The sequence below is a fragment of the Lithobates pipiens genome, unplaced genomic scaffold, assembly GCF_037356315.1.
Source record: "Lithobates pipiens isolate NorthernLeopardFrog02 unplaced genomic scaffold, aLitPip1_a1.2 Scaffold_19, whole genome shotgun sequence".
NCBI classification, from domain to species: Eukaryota; Metazoa; Chordata; class Amphibia; order Anura; family Ranidae; genus Lithobates; species Lithobates pipiens.
The window spans coordinates 295,932,754-295,941,029 of record NW_027507764.1 but is presented as its reverse complement, the minus strand read 5'-3'; the positions used below and the strand labels follow the sequence as shown (position 1 = coordinate 295,941,029).

General features: G+C 40.1%; 1 pseudogene; it reads right to left on the bottom strand.

Moving 5' to 3' along the window:
- Window positions 1-6,545: 6,545 nt before the first annotated feature.
- Window positions 6,546-8,025, bottom strand: LOC143998060 (uncharacterized; annotated as a pseudogene).
- Between the last annotated feature and the right edge of the window lie 251 nt (window positions 8,026-8,276).

Genomic DNA, 8,276 nt, shown 5'->3' with positions numbered 1-8,276 from the left:
AACCTGTCAGGAATGGCTCACGTTGATAGCAGAGGAACAAGACAGCAGACACAAATGGCACTTTAGATTTAGGCAAGTACACCTATAGAAAGATATGCTTTATTCACATTTTCATTTATATATTATTCACCAAGCCTGAATGGCACACAAAGAGATAATAGTTCACTCTAAATTATTCAATTTGTTATTTTGAAAAGCCAAAAAAGAAAATGTAGTGATAAAAAAATGAATCTTTTTTGGTGCATCAATCCTTCATTACTGGGGATATGTACTTTGCCTATATACTTCATTACTACAATGTGCCCCTCTTTTTCATCTCACAAAGTTGGGAGTTGCATGACTATAGGGTTCCTGTTGCTATGGTAGATAATACTTGTTTAACCTTTCATAATCTTAAAGTGAACACATGCCTAGACTACTGTATATGCATTAAAGTATTAACGTATTCTGGAAAAAGTAATCCTAAAGTGTACAGCAGAGCAGTAAAGCAACATCTAATTTGCTAAAATTTTCTATGAAGATGAATTCTGGCAGTCAGCTAGCCCTCAAAAAAATGTAATAAGAAATTATTCAAATTAATGGAAATGAAAAAAGTAAAATTTAAAAAAGACAAGCCATATTGTAGTGGCAATATTATAATACAGTATTGTATTAAATCATTTAGAAATAGAAAAATAATCAGTAGTATGCCCAATTTATAAAGCAAGTATAGAAAAGCTGACATATTAATTATAATTATATTAGTTAAAAGCATTAGTTAACATTTTTGAAGAATTATAAAAAAATTGCTTTAATTTTCTCATAAACCATATTAAAGCATTTTTTATTTTTTTGTAGGGTAACAAAGGATCCTGTTCCTTCAAAGCATGTCATACAGCACAGTGCTTCTGCTGTGTAATTTGGCCCCTTCTATCGCCTAAAATACCTGGCTGATCCTTCCTGTTTCTGCCCTCCCCCTGTGCCTCCATCATCCGCAGCTCTCCTGTGTCCTCCTCATCCTGTCCCTCCTCCCCTCCCTGCCTGTCAGCTCTGTGTGTGAGCCACCTCTCCCCTTCTAGCACTGTTCTGAGCAGTATAAAAATTACTGCTCACAATCACTGCCAGCCCCTCTGCTTGGATAACATGTAGTATACAGTGTATGTCATTTTTAAAAATTCTTCTTCTAAATACCTTATTGCTCCTCGCCGATTAGCGGTCACCTGACCATCCCTATGTATGCACTATAGAGGGAGGTTACCACCCAGTCATCAGAGGAAGAGAGCATTGGGCAGTCACATGACCGCTGATCAGTGAGGAGCAATAAGGTATTTAGAAGAAGAATTTTTAAAAAGACATACTCTGTATACTACATATTATACTAGCAGAGGGGCTGGCAGTGATTGTGAGCACTGCCTTTACAACCCCTTTAACAGTAAACATAACTGCATCTATTGAAAGGAAGAGCATACATTTTAGCAATCATTAGACATGTGCATTCGTTTTCGTCCGAATGCATTTTCGTCCGAATTTCGGGTATTTTTCATTATCCTTTTAACAAACGATAATGAACGCGCAGAATCCGAAAACCAAAAGATCCAACATAAATAAATGCTTTATTTTCGTTGCAACAGTTCAATATAGATAGGAGATTCGACATGACGCTGATAATAGCGATCTGTGTCCATCAATCCTCTGGTTGAATATGCCTAACCTTAGTTCTACTAGTTCAAGATTATTCTACAAAGAGAGAAAAGATTTGACATTGAAGATACAATAGCAAAAAAGGTAGAATGTGCTTAACCTAACTCCATTGGTCCAGGATTATTCCACATATAGAGAAAAGATTTGATATGAAGATTCGACGAAGCAGTCGCCACGAGTGGACATTTATGGTCTATCCATAGGCTATAGAAGAATTCTAATGTTGGTTGACTAGTAATAATAATTAATACTAGTGTCATACAACATTAGAATTCTACTATAGCTTGTAGGAGGAACATTCGTCCGGAAATGTACGATTGCGGCGTCGTACAGTTTAGCTACTCCGTCGAATCTTCTTAGAACTTTCGACAGACACCATAAGCCTTCAATGACAGATTCACCCTTAATTATTTCGGATTTTCGGAAGAATACATTTTTTAACAAAACAAAATAAATAAAAACTAATTTTGGGAGTAACTAAATAAATGTATTTTTCGGACAAAAACGAAAATTCCAAAACAAAATATTTGCACATGTCTAGCAATCATTATTATGAACTAAATTGGCCAGTTATAGTAGGTATTGGCCACCCAACTGTAATGCAGAAAGGTTTTGTGTAAGGCCCAATTTCCTGTGCTTGTGTGTTGCTTTGAGCATTAATGTGACTTGCAATGCATATTTTATTGTACATGCACCTTTTTTAATGCAATGCACCATGATGCACAGATGGTATACATTGTGATGCACTGTGTAGGTGTGTTGGGTGCCAATCAAAATGAATGTCACTGCACTGTGTATCTGACTTTACCATGCATTGCTGTAACATGCCTTTAATGCCTGTTAGGCCCCTTTCACACTGGGGCGTTTTTAAGGCGTTTTAGCGCTAAAAATAGCGCTAAAATAATGCCTGAAATAATCCTGCCCCAGCATTCTCAATGTGGAAGCCTGAGGTGCTTTCACACTGAGGCGTTGTGCAGGCTGTGCGTTGTAAAAAATCATGTAAACAGCTTTTTTGGAGCTTCTTTTGGGCGCAAAAAATAGCGCTGTAAAAACGCCTATCCCCATTGAAATGAATGAGTAGCGCTGTAAAAACGTGGTAATACCGCTTTAAAAACGCCCAGAAGCTATGGGAAGGTCACATGACCACAGTAGAGTGTAGGATGCTGGGATACCAGGAAATCCTGTTTGGAACAGGAGAGGAGATCAGACAAGTGACAAATTAATCATCATGGCAGAGCAATCTGTTGAAATGCAGCCAACAGCTGCAGGATCAGCTGCTGAAGCTGAAAGATCCTCTGAGACTGGAGATCCAGAGGAGTTAATCGACACCATGAGAAGGCACCCAGAACTCTGGGACAAAAAACACATCTTCTATGCAAACCGCCTGAAGAAAAGGGCTGGGTGGAATGATGTGGCTGAGCATCATATAGAAAATTGGACATCATTATCCAACAAAAGAAAAGCTGAGAAAAGTAAGTAGTTCAAATCCCAAACTATTCATATTCCCAATTGTGGTATTCATTACCATATTCTTAATCCCGTTAGTCCCAAAACTCCACCCCCTAAAATCCAAACCCCCCACCATAACCCTAATCCCACCCCTCATAATCCCAAACCACCCACCATAACCCTAATCCCACCCCTCATAATCCCAAACCACCCACCATAACCCTAATCCCACCCCTCATAATCCCAAACCCCCCCCACCATAACCCTAATCCCACCCCTCATAATCCCAAACCACCCACCATAACCTTAATCCCACCCTTCATAATCCCAAACCACCCGCCATAACCCTAATCCCACCCCTCATAATCCCAAACCACCCACCATAACCTTAATCCCACCCTTCATAATCCCAAACCACCCACCATAACCCTAATCCCACCCCTCAGAATCCCAAACCCCCCCACCATAACCCTAATCCCACCCCTCAGAATCCCAAACCACCCACCATAACCTTAATCCCACCCTTCATAATCCCAAACCACCCACCATAACCCTAATCCCACCCCTCATAATCCCAAACCACCCACCATAACCTTAATCCCACCCTTCATAATCCCAAACCACCCACCATAACCCTAATCCCACCCCTCAGAATCCCAAACCACCCACCATCACCCTAATCCCACCCCTCAGAATCCCAAACCCCCCCACCATAACCCTAATCCCACCCCTCATAATCCCAAACCACCCACCATAACCCTAATCCCACCCCTCAGAATCCCAAACCCCCCACCATATACCTAATCCCACCCCTCATAATCCCAAACCACCCACCATAACCCTAATCCCACCCCTCAGAATCCCAAACCCCCCCACCATAACCCTAATCCCACCCCTCATAATCCCAAACCCCCCACCATAACCCTAATCCCACCCCTCATAATCCCAACCCCCCCACCATAACCCTAATCCCACCCCTCATAATCCCAAACCACCCACCATAACCCTAATCCCACCCCTCAGAATCCCAAACCCCCCCACCATAACCCTAATCCCACCCCTCAGAATCCCAACCCCCCCACCATAACCCTAATCCCACCCTTCATAATCCCAAACCACCCACCATAACCCTAATCCCACCCCTCAGAATCCCAACCCCCCCCCACCATAACCCTAATCCCACCCCTCATAATCCCAAACCACCCACCATAACCCTAATCCCACCCCTCATAATCCCAAACCCCCCCACCCTAATCCCACCCCTCATAATCCCAAACCACCCACCATAACCCTAATCCCACCCCTCATAATCCCAAACCACCCACCATAACCTTAATCCCACCCCTCATAATCCCAAACTCCTAACCCTAATCCCACCCCTCAGAATCCCAAACCACCCACCATAACCTTAATCCCACCCCTCAGAATCCCAAACTCCTAACCCTAATCCCACCCCTCAGAATCCCAAACCACCCACCATAACCCTAATACCACCACTCCTAGTCCCAAACTTATAACCCCAACCTTACATTTTTTGCCTTTCAGTAAAAATAATAAAACAGCATTGGAAAACGTTGAGAGATAATTACAAGAGAGAACTCTTGAAACAGCAACAAATCAGAAGTGGATCCGGCGCGAGAAAAGGGAAGAATATACTGCCATTACTACGAATTGGAGTTTTTAAGACCAGTGATGCAAGAGAGACAGTAAGTATTAAAATTAACAAAATTGTCAAAAAGCTTGTTTTTTGCCAAGAAAGGTATATAAATAACTGCAATTTTCAAGTAACACTGTGTAATCATTTTTTAATTTAAGAACAGACAACAATTTCAGTAGTGAGAGTGGGGAAGAGGAGCTTATTCCCGAAACAAGCACTACCACAGAAACACAACCAGAAGAGTATGTTGAAGACAGGGAAACACCGGAACCTCCAAGAAGGTCAACAACAAGAGGCAAAGCAAAGAAAAACCCAGAAAATCAAGAATTCATTGATCTTGTTAAAAAGCTAATCGATTCCCAAAAAAATGAGAATTCTGAAATTGCAGCCTTCACTAAAAGTTTAATTCCTCAAATTGCAGAGGTCAAAAAGGAATTCCAATGCGATCTTAGAATTGATATATTGAAAATCATAAAATCATACCAGCTGAAAGGTAATCCTCCCATTCTACGTCCCCAACCCTCAGAAAACCTCAACCAGCAACAAAATATCCGGTATGGGAATCAATGGGAAGAATCTGGTTATCGTCCATCTGCTTACAACAATGCATGTGGCCCAAACATGTGCATGACTCCCCAGTTCACTCCAAGATTCAATACAGCACCATACGATATGCCCCAAAATTATTATCCCCCAATTCAAGCTCCTCCTCCTCCTCCTCCTCCACCTCCCCCTCCTCCTACTCCTACGCCTCAGCCAAACACCGCTAGAGAGGATTTACACCCTCACACCTCCTACTATCATGATCTGTAATGTTTTATCAGAACAGTTAAACCTTCCAGGAAATTTTTGTTGCACTGCACTGTTTCTTACGATGTTTGAAGCTAAAATTTAGAGAAAAATACCATATGTGTTTTTGGTTATAAAGAAGTTTTTTTACTTCTCATAGTTTATTTTTGAAATATAGTTTTTTCTATTACAAATGATAATAATATATTTGTTTTATATTATTAAAGGAAAAGAAATGCCAGTTCATGCATATGTGCAAATTGAAAAATAAATGTTAATTTTTTTTCATAAATCTAAAAATTTGTAGTATGTTTATGATTGATAATATTAATACATGTGATTATAAAATCACTTAGCATTAAAAGTAGTCGTTCACATGGTGATATAATAGTATCCTGTCTCATCAACGCAGGTGTCAGCAGGTCAAGAAGAAAGTCAAATCAATGGAAAAGAAGGAATATGTTGTTAAAAACCACAGGAAGTAGGAGTGTGGGACTAGGAGCGGTGGGATTAGTAGTTTGGGAATAGGAGTGGGCTTAGGGTTGGATAGGAGTTTAAGGCTAGGAGGAATAGGATTAGGTTCATAGATTTGGACATGGAGGAGTGGGATTACTCACAACCCTAACCCTAAAACCACTCCACCTACTCCAAAAAGACATAATCCCAACCTTTGTCCCACTCCCAAAAGACAGAATCCGACTCAATTGTATAAATTTTTTGATTATTTATTAATGAAATATCAACGACTCTCAAAACTTTTATCAATTGTATTTAATATAAACATTATTAAATGCATACATCAAATGTGATAGCAGAATAGCAGAATAGCAGAAGACTATAAAAATCAAAACAAATATGTAATTGGACAAACATCAAAATAATTAAATGAATAAAACAAATTTTTTTTTTGATAATCGAACATGTCAATGAGGAAGAAATATAAAAAAGCCCTTCAATTTCATATATAGGGTTAGATCATATCACCCTGCCAACTTACTGCACCAGCAGGACTCAAAAAATAATCAGCAAACTCGTCCCTTATAGTAAAACCCACTATTGGGCCACGGACATGTGGAAAATCGGCTGGTTCCATGTTATGTGACAATGTATCCTCAAAATTAATGCCATCTCTCTCCCGTACTAAGTTGTGTAACACACATGCTGCCTTTATAACTTTACAAGCATTTTCTACTTTAAAATTAATTGGTTTATGGAATATCTGCCATTTGGTGGCCAGTATTCCAAAGGCGCACTCGACTAGTCTTCTTGCTCGGCATAGACGGTAATTGAAAATTCTCTTCCGAGTATCTAGATTTCGCAAAGAGTATGGCTTCATAAGATGCTCATGGATGGCAAATGCGTCATCAGCCACAAAAACATATGGCAAATCAGGACCCTCTGTCCCAGGCAATGGTTGGTTATCCGGCAAGTCCAGTTGATTGGAAGCAAGACGCTTTCCAAATTTGGTATTCAGGAAAACTGTGGACTGCACAGCTACCAAATGATCTAATATCTACAAATATAAATTTATAGTCGGAATCTACTACAGCCATCAAAACAACCGAAAAATACTTTTTGTAGTTATAGTATTGACTTCCACTATGGCAAGGTTTTATTAACCTAATATGTTTGCCATCAATTGCACCTAGACAATTAGTCTTGATGAAGAACCGCTGTGCAATATCCTTCCATTTCTGTTTATTTGGAACAGGCATAAATAGATGTTTGAGATTCCATATTTCATCACACGTATGTTTTATAATTTCACCCAAAGTAGATATTCCTATTCGGAATTCATACTGTAGCGATGTGTATGTATTTCCAGTTGCCAAGTATCTGTAAAAAGAGAACAATTAATTTTATCTTTCTATAAAAACATTGAGGATTAGATGGGAAACTAGGCAAAAAAAATAAAGTCATAACAAGAGAGATCCGGATCTACATCTGTCCGCTCTCAATCATATGCTGCTCAAATTACCTCAGCGTTATCAGTAATCGTTCACATGGTGTTATAGCATCTCTGCAATTGTTATCCTGTCTCATTAAGGCCAGTGTCAATAGGTCGAGCAGAAAGTCAAATCTATTGAAAGAAATACATTAGGGTTAGGGTTGGGAGTTTGAGAGTATGGGGAGTGGGATTAGGGTTAGGGTTGGGAGTTTGAGAGTAGGGGGAGTGGGATTAGGGTTAGGGTTGGGAGTTTGAGAGTAGGGGGAGTGGGATTAGGGTTAGGGTTGGGAGTTTGAGAGTAGGGGGAGTGGGATTAGGGTTAGGGTTGGGAGTTTGAGAGTATGGGGAGTGGGAGGGTGAGTTTAGGAGTAGGAGTGGGTGTTGATGACTGGCATATTGCCACTTACGTTGTGATGCTCATCCGAATATAATTTCGAAATTTATCAGGGTGCACTCTCAGGTCCTGATAGAGCAACATGTATTGTCCTCTGTCTGCACGCATTTGATTGATGGGATGAACTCAATAACGACGCTGCGCTCTCTGTTGTTGATGTTCCCAAACATATAGCACTAATATCAACAGCAGCTCAAAATACTCCATCTTCTTCTAGGTCTGTTCCTTCCGTCATGAAATAACAGGAAGTGATGTAAGGGGGTGGGTTTGTTTGATGATTCCAACGCTTCAAAAACACTGCAAAAACGCTATAAAAACGTATGGGCGTTAGCGCTATTTTTATCGCTAATGCTACAAAA